Source organism: Lycorma delicatula, chromosome 2 (assembly GCF_047948215.1).
Source record: "Lycorma delicatula isolate Av1 chromosome 2, ASM4794821v1, whole genome shotgun sequence".
Taxonomy (NCBI): Eukaryota; Metazoa; Arthropoda; class Insecta; order Hemiptera; family Fulgoridae; genus Lycorma; species Lycorma delicatula.
In genome coordinates, this window is record NC_134456.1 from 180,117,194 (window position 1) to 180,131,076 (window position 13,883).

A 13,883-nucleotide genomic window follows, 5' to 3' on the forward strand; every position below is an offset into this window, starting at 1 on the left:
TAATTCCATTATCGCTACCCTACCGTTAAACATGGCTATTAAGAGTAATTAAACATGGCTATTCCGCTTTCTGTTTGCACTAAAGAAGAGCAACGTGCAGTGATCCGTTTTTTGTGGTCGGAAGGTGTATCAGAGGTGAAATTCATCGAAGACTTCCGGTACAGTACGGGAACAGTGTGTTGCCGCAACGGAGTGTCTACGAATGGAGGGAAAAATTCAAAAATGGTCGCACAAGTGTTACGCACGACGAAGGAGCCGGACGACCGTTTACCACCACAAATGAGGAAAACATTGAGCGTGCATGCAACATGCTTTTCTTAGACAGACGAGTAACTACCGATGAAGTGGCACATCTTCTACAAATTAGTCACGGTTCTGCGTACGAAATCATCCACAACAGAGTTGGGTTTCATATAGTCTGTGCGAGATGGGTCTCAAAACAACTCACAGTTGCATAAACAAACGCGCTTGGACATCTGCCAAAAAATTTGGATCGCTATGGTAACGAACGGGATATCTTCTTTGACAGAATCATTACTGGTGACGAAACATGGATCCATCATTACGAGCCGAAGAGTAAACGGCAGAGTATGGATTGGAAACATCCAAATTCTCCCTGCAAAAAAGGTTCAAGACCCAACCATCCGCAGAAAAACTGATGCTTACGGTTTTTTGGGACTCACAAGGCCCAGTAATGAAACATTATGAGGAAAGGGGCACGACAATAAACAGTGCGCGTTACAGTTAGATGCTTACTGCCAAGCTGAAGCCTGCAATTCGAAGCAAATGCCGAGGACTGCTGTCGAAAGGTGTTGTGTTGTTGCACGACAATGCCCGTCCACATACTACTGCCCACACTGCTGAAAGGCTCCAGAAACTCAACTTTGAAGCACTGGCTCATTCTGTGTAGTCCTGATCTTGCCCCTTCTGACTACCACTTGTTTGGTCCACTCAAAGAGACATTAAGGGGCCGTCGATTTACCTCGGACGAAACAGTGAAAGAAGCGATGCATTCCTGGCTCGCAGCTCAACCGAAAACCTTCTTTATGAGGGCATCAGGAAGCTTGTGTAACTATGGACCAAGTACGTTGAAATGCAAGGGGACTATGTTGAAAAGTGATGTACATGTAAGTTTCCTATTTGTATTGCAATAAAAGTTATAACTACATTGCGGACAATAATTGACGTACCCTCGTAAATAAAAACAATATATTTCTGCAATATATATTTGTTTTGCAATGTATTTCTTTATACTAAATTATTTTTCCACTTTAGAATCTGATTATTAATCCCTGTAATTACTAAGTCGTAACTCCGTTGACTGAAAATATATTCGGAAAATTAGTTGTCTTTACACGCAATAAAAGGTTTACATATTAGCTAAAAAACAAAATTAAAAATCAATCTAAAAAATATATAATTTTCAACATTAGTTCAGAAACGGCTGAAATAAATAATAAACAATCGCATATCTTTACAACCAGCAACAACGTTTTTAATATAGATTATTCAGAGAAAAACAATTTTGTCAGTTTTTTTTTGAAGTGGTTTACCTTCTCCCCCATTTTAGAAATATTCCTCAGATCGATTACGTATTCATATGACGTAGATATTTTACCATATCTTCAATTAAAAATTATTAAAATAAACCGTATCACCAGTCACGGTTTTTTATTTTATTTTTTTAAATTTCTTTTTTTATTATTAATTTTTATATTTAATAAACATTTTCAGGAAAAATACATTTGTTCTTGACTTCATTGGTACTAAAAATAGACGATGTAGTTTTTCTTTGATAAAAGACAATGTAAACAGTTTCCTTTCCAATTTTAAAGTAAAAAGTCATTTATGTCATAATATTTTTCCACAACAGGGACAAAATTCTCAAAATTAAAACTTGTAATTGGAGAGATACTGTAGAAAAACTGGTATAACAGTAATTTGTAAGGGAGCGTAATATATATATATAATGGTAAATTAAGGATTTCAGCATACTAAAAGTTATAATAACAATAATACTTGCAATGATAATAATAATAATCTTTACAAATGCTGGATAAGGGACGCTTCGATTTCTCTTGACTACGAGCACTGCATAGTAGAAAAGGAGTCGAGAGGAAACGGGAATTACTGTTTCTAAGAAGAGACATCGGGTCGGGCCGCTTGCTTATCGTGGCACGGATTGCAGCGTTACGAAGGAATACTAATTGCAATATTCCAATATCTTAACTACTAAGGTACTGTTAGAAGGTATGGTATGCCGTAGTAGAAATGAGTTTCAGTTCTCCCAAAGGAGATTGTATGCAAACAAACTCATGAATGTTAATATAGAGTAGATTGATACTAATTCCAGGTTACAAAACTAGTAACTAATGAACAGTTTCTATTTATTTTTAAATTTAAAATAAAAGTGAATTTGAAAAAAAAATTGTATATATTGAAAAACGAAATTATAAAAATGCATAATGTTAATAAAGCAGCATATAGAAACTGTTTAAGACCTGTTTGAAAAATAAAATTAAAAGACTTCAAAAAAATTCGCTAAATGTAAAACAATATGTTTCGTCTTAAAGTAGAGACTTTATGGTGTTCAGACCAAACTGAAATCAGACTGCTATGAACAATTTACATATCCTTAGAAAATCAAAATGTAAAATCAATTGGCACTAATACTTAAATTTAATATAATTTTGAAGTCGGTTTTCTTAAAATACATATTTTACTATAATATATATATATATATATATATATATATATATATATATATACACACACAATTCCACTGTATATTTTTTATTAGTTACCCTAACCTTAAACACACCTAATTAATATGTATCCATGAAACTGTGAGACTAAGCGAGATTGGCAATCGATAAGGAATGAATAAGTTTAAAAAAAACAAACACCGCCCTATGAAAATAGCCGTTTGCGAGAAACACGCAAGAAAGCTGCGTCTTAATAAAAATAAGAAAGGGGATACAGGAATACGTATAATGTTTTATGTAAATTTTTTCATCTAATTTTCTTGATGTTTCATATGAGAATAAGCTATAAAAGCAGAATTAGTTCATGCTTATATCACTAAATTTTAATAATCAAAAAATAAAAATAAGGATTAAGACAAAAATAATATTTTTTTCCTAATCGCCCATACGACCGATGCAATTTTTTTTTTTTAAATTTATTACGGGCTCAACAGTGGAATCTTTAATTCAAAATAAAACAGAATAATCGAAATTAGCGTATTTAGAAAAAAATGAAGTTTCAATATACATAAATTATAATAATTATAAAAAAATACAATTTGTTTATGTAATTCGCGCAAGTATAATTAAAATTTCTTATTCTATTATTGTTTAATCTTAATAGTGCAATAGTTAATTAATTTACTTCTAATTACAATTTTTTTCACAAATTACTGGAAATGTTTGAAACTATAAATAAACACATTTATACTAAATAAAATCATTGCCTTTTTAACTATTTCGAATGCTAACCTTATCGATAAATTACTACTTCGGCTCTAGATAAAGCTAGCATTTGTTTTGCACTCGACTTCGTACGTTAACACTAGTAACTTACGCGCATAATTTCTATTTATAACGGAATGAAAAAAAAGAATTTCTAATGAAACTTTTAGCAATCTCGACTTTCTCTTAAAATAATAAAATCGCCTTAGATTATTTCACAGAGAAAAAGCTGCATAAACGACTAAACTGCCAGCACTGTATTACTCGTTTATGTGATGATACTTCCTAACAATAATCTAATGTTCCCATCCGTTTTAATAGAAATTCTTCTTTCCGCGTCAATTTTTTTCATGTAATGGTTCGTAAAGGTATCATAATAATTTTTCTTTCGTGATGTTTACCGTAATTTATTTATTCATATGTTAAGATGATTACTTCAGTGACTCCATGACATAACAGAAGATATAATGTTTTCTTTACATCAAATTAATAATAGTTTACAAAAGTCAACTCAGAAAGTTATATCAGAAATGTAAAGAATGATTGAAAAAGATAAAATCATAAGCAGTTTAAAATTGTATTATTCGAGCGATAGAGTGTAAGATTCTGATGACAAAATTAAAGATTATACGTAAAATATTGCCAACTAGTTTAGATTTCTACTAAACGTATTCCTTCGTTCATTTTACACAAGAAATCAGAAACATGTTTCTTGAACAAAAATCTCTAATACGAAAATTAACTATTAATTTCACTAAAATAAATTTTCTTTAACATAAATATAAATAAATTTCTTTATATTTTTCCAAAATAAAAATACTAAAAAAAAGAGAAAATCAAGGAAAAGTAAATAATTTTCTTTTATATAAAAAGGAAAACTCGAAAAATTTGTACGCTAAAAACGGTTGTTTTATACACCCTCTAAGGTACAGAATATAAAATATTCTAACCGGTAAAGTAGAAACTGCTTAACTGATAGACCCGAGAATTGAAAGGAAACGGGTAGATGAAAAGTTGAATAATTCTCTTTCTGAGAAGAAAAACTAGAGTTCTTTTCAAAAGCGAGGAAAGTAATAAAAAGCAGGAGATATTTTGAGTCTGACACGGATTCTGTTCGCTTCCATTTCAAAGTTTCCATCGCAACTAAACCTCGGTTCCATCATTCGGAATCAGACCGAACTGTCCTCATCAAGGAAAGAGAGGAGATCGTGAAGGGGAATTTGGCGTTCAAATTAACAAACCAAACTCCTGCTTCCAGCCTTCTTTTCATAAACGTTTTCGAAAATAACCGCTAGCTTATAATTAAAACGAGCTATATTTATTTTATAGAAAAATTAAATACTCGAAAACCGCTAAATATTCATCATTTTCAGTTAATTTTAATGTTACTGCTATTTATTTAATTTACTAAATTATTATTATTATTTTCAGGATAAGAGTTGTCTAACGGAGTTACTTACACATAAAAAAATTGTCACACGAATATTAATCACAACAACCTTTAAAAAAAATGATGATAAAAATATACAACCGTTTTCTAAATAATAATAAATAAAAAAGTTATAAATAAAAGTAATAAATAAAAAGTAACAATAATTATACAGATGAAGACATTTTATCGACTACAATAAAAAAAAATTCTCAATTTAACCCGTATTAAGTATTATTATTATTATTATTATGAATTAAGTATTATTATTATATTATTACAATCTCGGCTAATCTCTGTGGCCGAGTGGTAGTCTCTCGGTCTTTCATCCGGAGGTCTCGGGTTTGAATCTCGGTCATGCATTTTTCACAAGCTACAAAATTCGTTAATCTAGTAACTGTAAGAGGGTGTAAGCCTGTTGTTACTATATAAATAGATTATTTATTATTATTTATGTACGTTCAAAGTTAACTGTAATGATTTCAATGTTACTAATTTCCATTTGTAATAGTAAGTTTTTCTGATAGTTTACGTTGTAAACTTTGTTTTTCAACTAACTTAAAAAAATTTATTTTACAGATAAATAATGTTTAAATTATGTATAAAGACAATTTGAAAATATTTCTAATCTTTTGTCTCTTATTGCTTAGTTTCGGGTTGTGATAGATCAGAAATATTATATATATATATATAACTTACATAAACTCGATTTTAAAAAACGCTCTACAGAAAAAAAATTTTTCAATCCTTTAAATTTCGATTTTTAAAAATTTAACAAAAAATTAATTTATAGTTGTTTATATATTTGCGTCGATTTTAAAAAGTTAAATTCACAAAAATCAAAAAGTATTCTTTTTTTAATTTTTACGCTGCTTTTTTTAAATTCATTTTACTTTTTAAAGAATTTATTTATTTTGTAAAGGAATTTTAGGAACTCAAGTAAATACAGTTTAGGAAAAAAAAATAACTGACATCTAACATGCATTCCTACAATCTCAACAAAATTTGATACTAATAACAGATAAGCGTATACTCTTAATATGAATTATATAATACGCGAATATAAACATATAACTAATTTTACGAGGAATGGAATTCATTAATTAAAAAAAAACCCGTTATTATTTAAAAATGCGTTTAATTATATTTCATTTCTATAACTTAAGTATTTTTCTACTTTAAACAAGGATTTTCAACCTGAACACCTTTTATTATTACGATCGTATCCATGATATTTTTTATTTTTATTTACATAGTATCATATTCCTATCTACTTGGAACTGTCCGTATTCAATTAATATAAAATCTTGTGTAAATACAATATTAGTTTTTCATTTAATAGCAATTTTCTGAATTTGAAAAATTATGAGGAATCCCGCAAAAAGATTTCATATCTAATAAATGGCATAATGAGATTTTGAAAGCGTAAAATAAACTCTTGTATTTCATTTCTAATCGTTAGAAATTATTTTTAAAGCGTAATCGCCTGGTAAAGCAATTTTACAAAAACAACTCATAAACATTTTTATCCTACGAGAAATGTTTTTCTACCGCAGCCTAATTACGGTATACGTTTAAATAGAATTGTATTTATTAAAAGATTACCACTTTAAGTTAATTTTATGAAAGAATAAATTATTTAATAATAAAACAAATCTGTATTAACCATTTTTCCTTAAACTTTAATTAATTTATTCCCACAAATCAATGAAACACCGCTACGTTTTCTGTAAAAATAAAACACTTTTAATAAATTAAAAAATTTCTTCCTTAAAACAAATAACTACGTAATTACGATGCCAACTTCTTAGCATATTTCTGAAGACTAATTCTCAAATGTAAGTTAAATAAAATAAAGCTGATAATTTTGTACGTAGAAATAGGAGTAATAAAGCGTGGAGAAATAAAGAAACAAATAAGTCATCTTAACTAATATCATCAAGCTTTTTATCTCTTATAATTATTTTACGCAAGTTTGTAATACAGATTCCTCAAAAAATTAAAACATTATTAAAAACAGTAAATTTTATAATATTTTTTTTCAAAATTATTTCAGTAATAAAGTGATTAAAATTACTATGTAGTGATATTACAAAAAAAAGAAATTAATCTAAAATGAAAAGAGTTATTGAAACTCAATTATTTATGAGAAAAAATTCTAAAGCGAAGAATATGTAAGCGTAGTTGGTAATGGATTAATAAAAATAGCACGAAATAAATAAATACAGTTTCGATCTCAAATTTCCTGAAAAAAATACTACTAACAAAACTCACCGACCACACAAACAGAAATTGCAATCCAAATGAAAGAGAATCTGCAAGTTTTTTGTTTTTTTTAATACAAAGTAGTAATTATGAGTTAGCAGCAGAGAAATTATTAAAACTGCAAAGACTTTTACACGAAAAGATATGTTAAAATCCAGCGCTCACACATGATCATAAACATAAATACACCAGCTTTCCTATAGGTAACGTTTTGGTACCAAGATTAATGTTTGCGATCCGTACCGAATAAATAATTTTAATAATTTTTTTTCTAACAGATTTCTTTTCAGGATTGTAGCTCTTGCTTATACCATTCTACGTGTACGTTACTTCACACAACGTTATAATCTTACTACATAAATAACAACAATCCGCTATTTCTTGTGTAGTATATTTCCCTACCTTATTATTTAATTTCTAATTATCCTAATTATTAATTCTGAATTGAATTTCTCTCAAGAGTTTAAAATCCATCCCCTATTCACAGCAATAACGTCTCTGAGAAACAGCCATACAGGCAATTACGACAACCTTTACTGTATTCTACTGTTACATGATGCAAACGGATCAATTTTTTATTTTTATTAAACGGCCGACATTCCCAGCATTTTTAAAGGTATTTCTTCTTACTTCACAAAGCTATTTCCATACCGTTATTAATTGAAACTATAAAACTACGTAGCCTACGTACATGTAGTAAATAAAAAAAATATGCGATTACACAAAGTATACGATATGCTAAGTATTATTTCGTACTTCCAACCGTTTCTTTAAAAAAATATTACAATCGTAAGCAAAAACGCTAAAATTAGTTGAAGTACAACATAATTTTTTTTTCCATCAATTGATTCGTAAGTTACAAGTTATAAAAAAAACCTTTATTTATGACATGTCGCTAAATGCGGTTTATATTACACCTAAAAATTAAAGATGCTTGTATTCCACTATTCTATTAGCTCACAGACGATGAACTACAGTCGACCGTTCGCTTTGAGCGAGTAGGATACGTCAATGAATTTAGAGAAGTACTGGCAATTATACGTAACATTAGTAAATGTCATACGATACAAACATCCAGTATAAGCGTCGATCCAATCGAATAGGTCTGTGTAAGACCGACAGTGTACGTCTACAAACCTATGACATTAATTGTTACAACGTAATCACATTATATTACCATACATAACTGTAAACACCACCGCGACTTCGAATACAACCTGTACTAATTCTGGAATTACAATATGGAATTGAAGATACATATTCGACATACACAGTATTTAATTTTATAAACTAAACGACACCAGGCTACGTTATTTTTCGTAATTATGTAAGTCAAATAATCAAAGGATAATTAAAATATCATTACGGTTAAAAATCAAGAGATTCATTTATTGATATCTGATTTCTAGAAATGGCCACTAACTACGTACATCTGTAAATGTTTGTTGAAAAAAAAAGTTTCAAGAGTTCTGAAACATACATATATTATAAAGGGGCCAGTGTAACGGGTTTTTTCCAATTAAGAAGAAAGAGAGAAAAAATACAGAAAGATGAATCTAGAAGGAACAAAATAGGGATTCTTTATTTGAAATAACGGGTCCTTTTAACAATTTGTTCTTTGTAATACAGACAATGGCACTACCAAAAGCTCCTGTTCGGTAAGAAGGCTTACCGAACAAAGGCGGTGACAATGAAAATTGTCCGCTCCTTTTTGATTGCTTCAGTAATCAAAAAGATAGGTCGGGTACTGGTTCTGCTAGCCAGGAGGTATATACATACTGCCGGGGGTCAGCAGTCTCGCAGGGTCGACTTCGGTGCAGCGTGCGATAACAACGAGTGAAAAAGACGTCACGAGTATTCCATTTTGGATAGTGGTTGAAGACAAGAACTTATTCGGTGAGTTGTTGCTAAACAGTAGTGAAAGTGACAGTATTCTATTCATTTATGAACCATTTGTATATGGTAATTCTTTTGTAAACAGTAAGTGAATAATATGCGTCCTTGCATAAACTGAATTGTTTTAATTTTAAGTTTTTCTATTGTTATCCTATTGTGAATGCAATACTAGTTTCGATCAGTCATTATAAGGTTTTTAATAAATTGGACTGTATTTTGATAATTATAATTTGTCATTAAACCAATTTTGTCTTTGCTTTGAATTACTAATTTTTAAGTTATATATATTTATCAGTATTTATTTTATAAATTTTTAAAATAATAAATTGTATTAATAAGACATTTTTACGTCTCTCAATATCCTTCTCGAACCGCGAAAACGCGACAGTATATATGTCCAACATACACATATTAAATATTATTACTACTTCAATAAGTGTTTTTAGATTTAAAAAAATATACAGAATGTACTGCATTCAAGTTACGAAAAGTGAAAGATTTGCACCGCATTTTATGATTCGTCAGACTTCAAATACAGATTCTATTCGAAATAAAATTTGTCTAGAATAATTGTATGTAGAAAAATAGAATACGGGAAAATTTTGAATATTTAAATTTAAAAACGGGACATGTTTTATACAAGATGTACCATACGGCCCAGAAAATGCATTTTCTCATTTTTAACTGGAGATAAATTGAAAATATTTACAAAAATATTACCAAGAACTGTATTTGGCTTAAATACATCATAGAATTTTAATCAGGTTTATTTAAAATAAAGTAGCAAAACCAGTTTCATGTGACGTAACAACTTACATTTATTTTTATTTTAATGTAAGATGCCTGTATGTTTTACCACTTATCTATCTATGCAATACACCTATCTTGAGACACTCGGATATAAAAAGAACAAACAGAAAGGATTAACGTAAAATTCAATATAGGCTGATTTAATAATAATAAAGCCACGTATAATAAAATATTAACAATTAAAAATTGAATTCTTCTGATTTTTAGAAATAAATCTGCAAGCTGTAACTATTTTTTTTTAAATTATTTTATATTGTGACAAATGTTTTACATTTTATCACTTTTTCAATTGAAATACTAAAATAGATTTAATGATAAAACTGCCCGAATTTCCTTAGTAATAATAATAAAGAAATATAGAAAGCGGATAATTTCAATTTCTCGGAGAATAGATCAATTGAAAATCTTTAGATAAAAAGGGTTAACACTTAAGAGCTAATAAAAAGACATTAGCTTTCCAGCTAACTAAAAACACATATAACAATTTATCATGGAACACAAATTTTCGAAACCATAAACTGTGATAAAGCCGGAAGCACTCGATGCGGCAGAAACCCTAACACTATGCAACAAAGGTCTATTAAAAAATCTAGAAAAAAAGAAAGGATAATTATAAGAAAACTTTTTGGTCCTAAAATCAAAATAATCAGGTAAAATTAATTCCAAATAACAAACTTTATACTAAAATTGAAAGACACGATAAGGTAAAAACGAATTGAATTTTACTCCCATTTATTTAGAATGAATAACGAAAATTGAATAAAAAATTTTTGATTTCTCTCGAAAGAAAGACTAAAGGCAAATGGTTTGCATAAGTCCAAGAAGACCTGAAGATAGGATAAGATAAGATGAAGGTAACTGTAGAAATTATAAAAAGGAAAATTTTAAAGAGAATATTAAAAGATGAAAATAAAAGGGTCCAAGAAGCGCCAAAACGGAAGAACAACAGAGTTTAACATTCTGTAGAACGAAGAAAAGAGATATCAAAAAGAATAAAGAGAAAAACAGAAAAAGAGAAACCTCAAATAAATAAATAAATGATCTGACGTGTTCCAAGGTGGACTACTATTCGTGAGAGGGAAAAATTTCCCGTTGAAAATTTGATACAAAGGTATTTCAATATTTTACACTTAAATGCACCAATAAATGGATTAATTACACTGATAAACATAATTTTTGTTTCCTAACATGCGATACATGATTTTAATCTTTTTTTTTTGATGCTGAAAAAAATATGAACTCAGAATCTATCTATCACCCACCATTTTTGAAAAATGTTGAAATCTTAATTACAGGATTTTTTTCATTTTTCAACGTATACTTATCATTTTAAGCTCCTATATTGTGTTTTGTTAGCTAATTTTTTATTGTTTAACATTGTTAACATAATTTGGAAGCTATAAATAAGGAATACAAGACAAAGAATTAAATTATATCATAGTCACATATGACATCTTATCTAATACTGAAGAGTGAGCGTTCATGGACAGATTTATTATGTCTGTGCAGGTCAAAACATGTACCTGAAAACACAGCTGTGTTTTTTTGTATTAAGCACTGGATATAGGAATGAATTAATTTTGTTCAGTTTTATTGCTGTCTTAAATTTGTTAACGGTGTAGTGTCATAATGCCTCGAAATTGTGGAGGCGATGTGGAGATGCCTTTTGTTATGTATGTAGTGAGTTTACCGTAAAATCAAATAGAAAAAGCACTGCACTTTTAATTAAAAAAGGATATCATTCGTACTTTCAGTGTAAAATTGGTGAACAGGATAAGACGTGGGCTCCTCATATAGTATGCACTAATTTTTCTGTATATTTAAGAGGATGGCTGAAAGGTACATGAAAGGCTTTGCAATTTGGTGTACCTATGGTTTGGCGTGAACCAAAGAATCATGTAACCAATTGTTACTTTTGTTTCACAAGTGTCTCGAAATTCTAAAAAGTCTAAACATATTGTAAAATATCCTTCATTGCAATCAGGCCTATACCTCACAGAGAAATTATTCCTGTTCCTGAGCCACCTGTGAATGTATGTTTCGAAAGCAACGGTGAAGAATCAGGCAGTACTGAAGAAGACAACAATGATTTTGATTTTGAATTACCTTCGAATAAGCCACATCTTATATCACAAGGTTAATTAAATGACTTGGTTAGAGATTTAAATTTACCAAAAAAAAGCTGAACTATTAGGATCAAGACTGCAAGGTTGGAATTTACTTTTTAAAAAATACAAAAATTTCGGGCTTTTGAACCCGACAAAAAGAACTTTCTCAGTTATTTATTGATAAAAATAATTTTGTTTCTTGAACAAATATTGATGAGCTTATGTTGCACTTAGGACAAGTTCATAAATGTTAGGACTGGCGCCTTTCATTGAGTCGTCCAAGTACAGTTTAGAAGTGGTTCTGCTACACAACGGTAACAAATATGCTTCGATATCAATCGCTTATGGTATTAATTTGAGAGACATACGATATGATGAAAGACGTTCTTGAAAAATTAAATTATAAAAAACGTAGCTGGAACATATGTGGTGATTTGAAAGTTACAGCTATTTTGTTAGGCATGCGGTTAGGCTATACTAAGTACATGTGTGTTCTTTGCGAATGGGACAGCCGAGCTAGGCATAAACATATGTTACCAAAGAGTGGAAGAAACGAGACAACTTAACGCCAAATTGGAAAAATATTATTCAAGAGTCCTTAGTTGAACCCAAAAAAGTATTTTTACACCCTCTCCATATCAAGCTAGGACTAATGAAAAATTTTGTAAAAGCAATGAAGAAGGATAGTCCCGGATTTTTGTACATCAGGCAGAAATTTCCGAATGTAAGTGAAGGAAGAATTAAAGAAGGAATATTTATCGGTCCTCAAATAAGAGAGTTGGTCAAAGATGATGATTACTCATTGTTAAATAATGTAGAAAGTGCAGCTTGGGCTTCACTTAAAAATCCGATAATTACCACGATATTGTTAATCAACTTCTTAGTTTACAGAGCTATGGAATGTAATATGACTTTGAAAATACATTTCCTCCACTCACATCTGGATTTTTCCCGAACAACCTCGGAGACGTAAGTGACGAACACCGTAAACGTTTCCACGAAGACCTTTCGGTGATAGAAAGCCGCTATAAAAGGAAATGGAATACTAACATGCTAGCCAATTACTGTTGGACATTAATTCGGGATGTCCTGAGGCTATTTATAAGTGAAAAGCATCAGCGAAATCATTCTAACTCAGGTATGGCAATGTAAAATTATAAATTTTACAGATTTTTTCTATATTTTCCGTTAATATTTTTTTAAAATTAATTTATTTAAAAGTAAGGGTGACAGAAAATTGTATTTACAGATCTGTAATGAACGCAAAAAAGCTATTCAAGAAATGGTATCACACTTAGAGAAACATTACACTTTTTTTTTTTGTCTATCAGTGTTATTTATAAACATTATTCATCAATAAACAAGAAAAAACCGCACATGATAAAACAGTATTACAGACAGAACAACACATCACAGACAAGATGTCGGAATAAAAATTTATAGTTATATTTTTAACCTGCACCTAGATGACAAATTTTTTGCTGCACTTAAAATTTCTCAAGGGACGCAACTGATAAATACTTTTTTGTTAATTTTAGTTTTGAAAATATTCCCTAAAGTACTGATGACCAACCCACCTTATCAATTTCTATAAACAAAAAAATTTCAGTAATTTGTTGAAAATTAAATTTAGAAGCTAAATATAAGTGTAAAACCATGCATTTAAATACAGATCAATACTCTCCTACCGACAGAAAACTGTGTGTAATGCATTATTTATCCACATAAAGTCACATTAATTGCTTCTTACGATAATTTTATTCTGTATGTGAAGCATCTAAAGCATCTGAGGTGCAAGTAGTACTAATCAAGCCTGCTTTCTCTGTGAATAATAATTAATTATATAATCCAGTCCTTGGAGTGAAGTTATCACGTGAAGGTCTGCATATTTCCTGATCTCAGGGG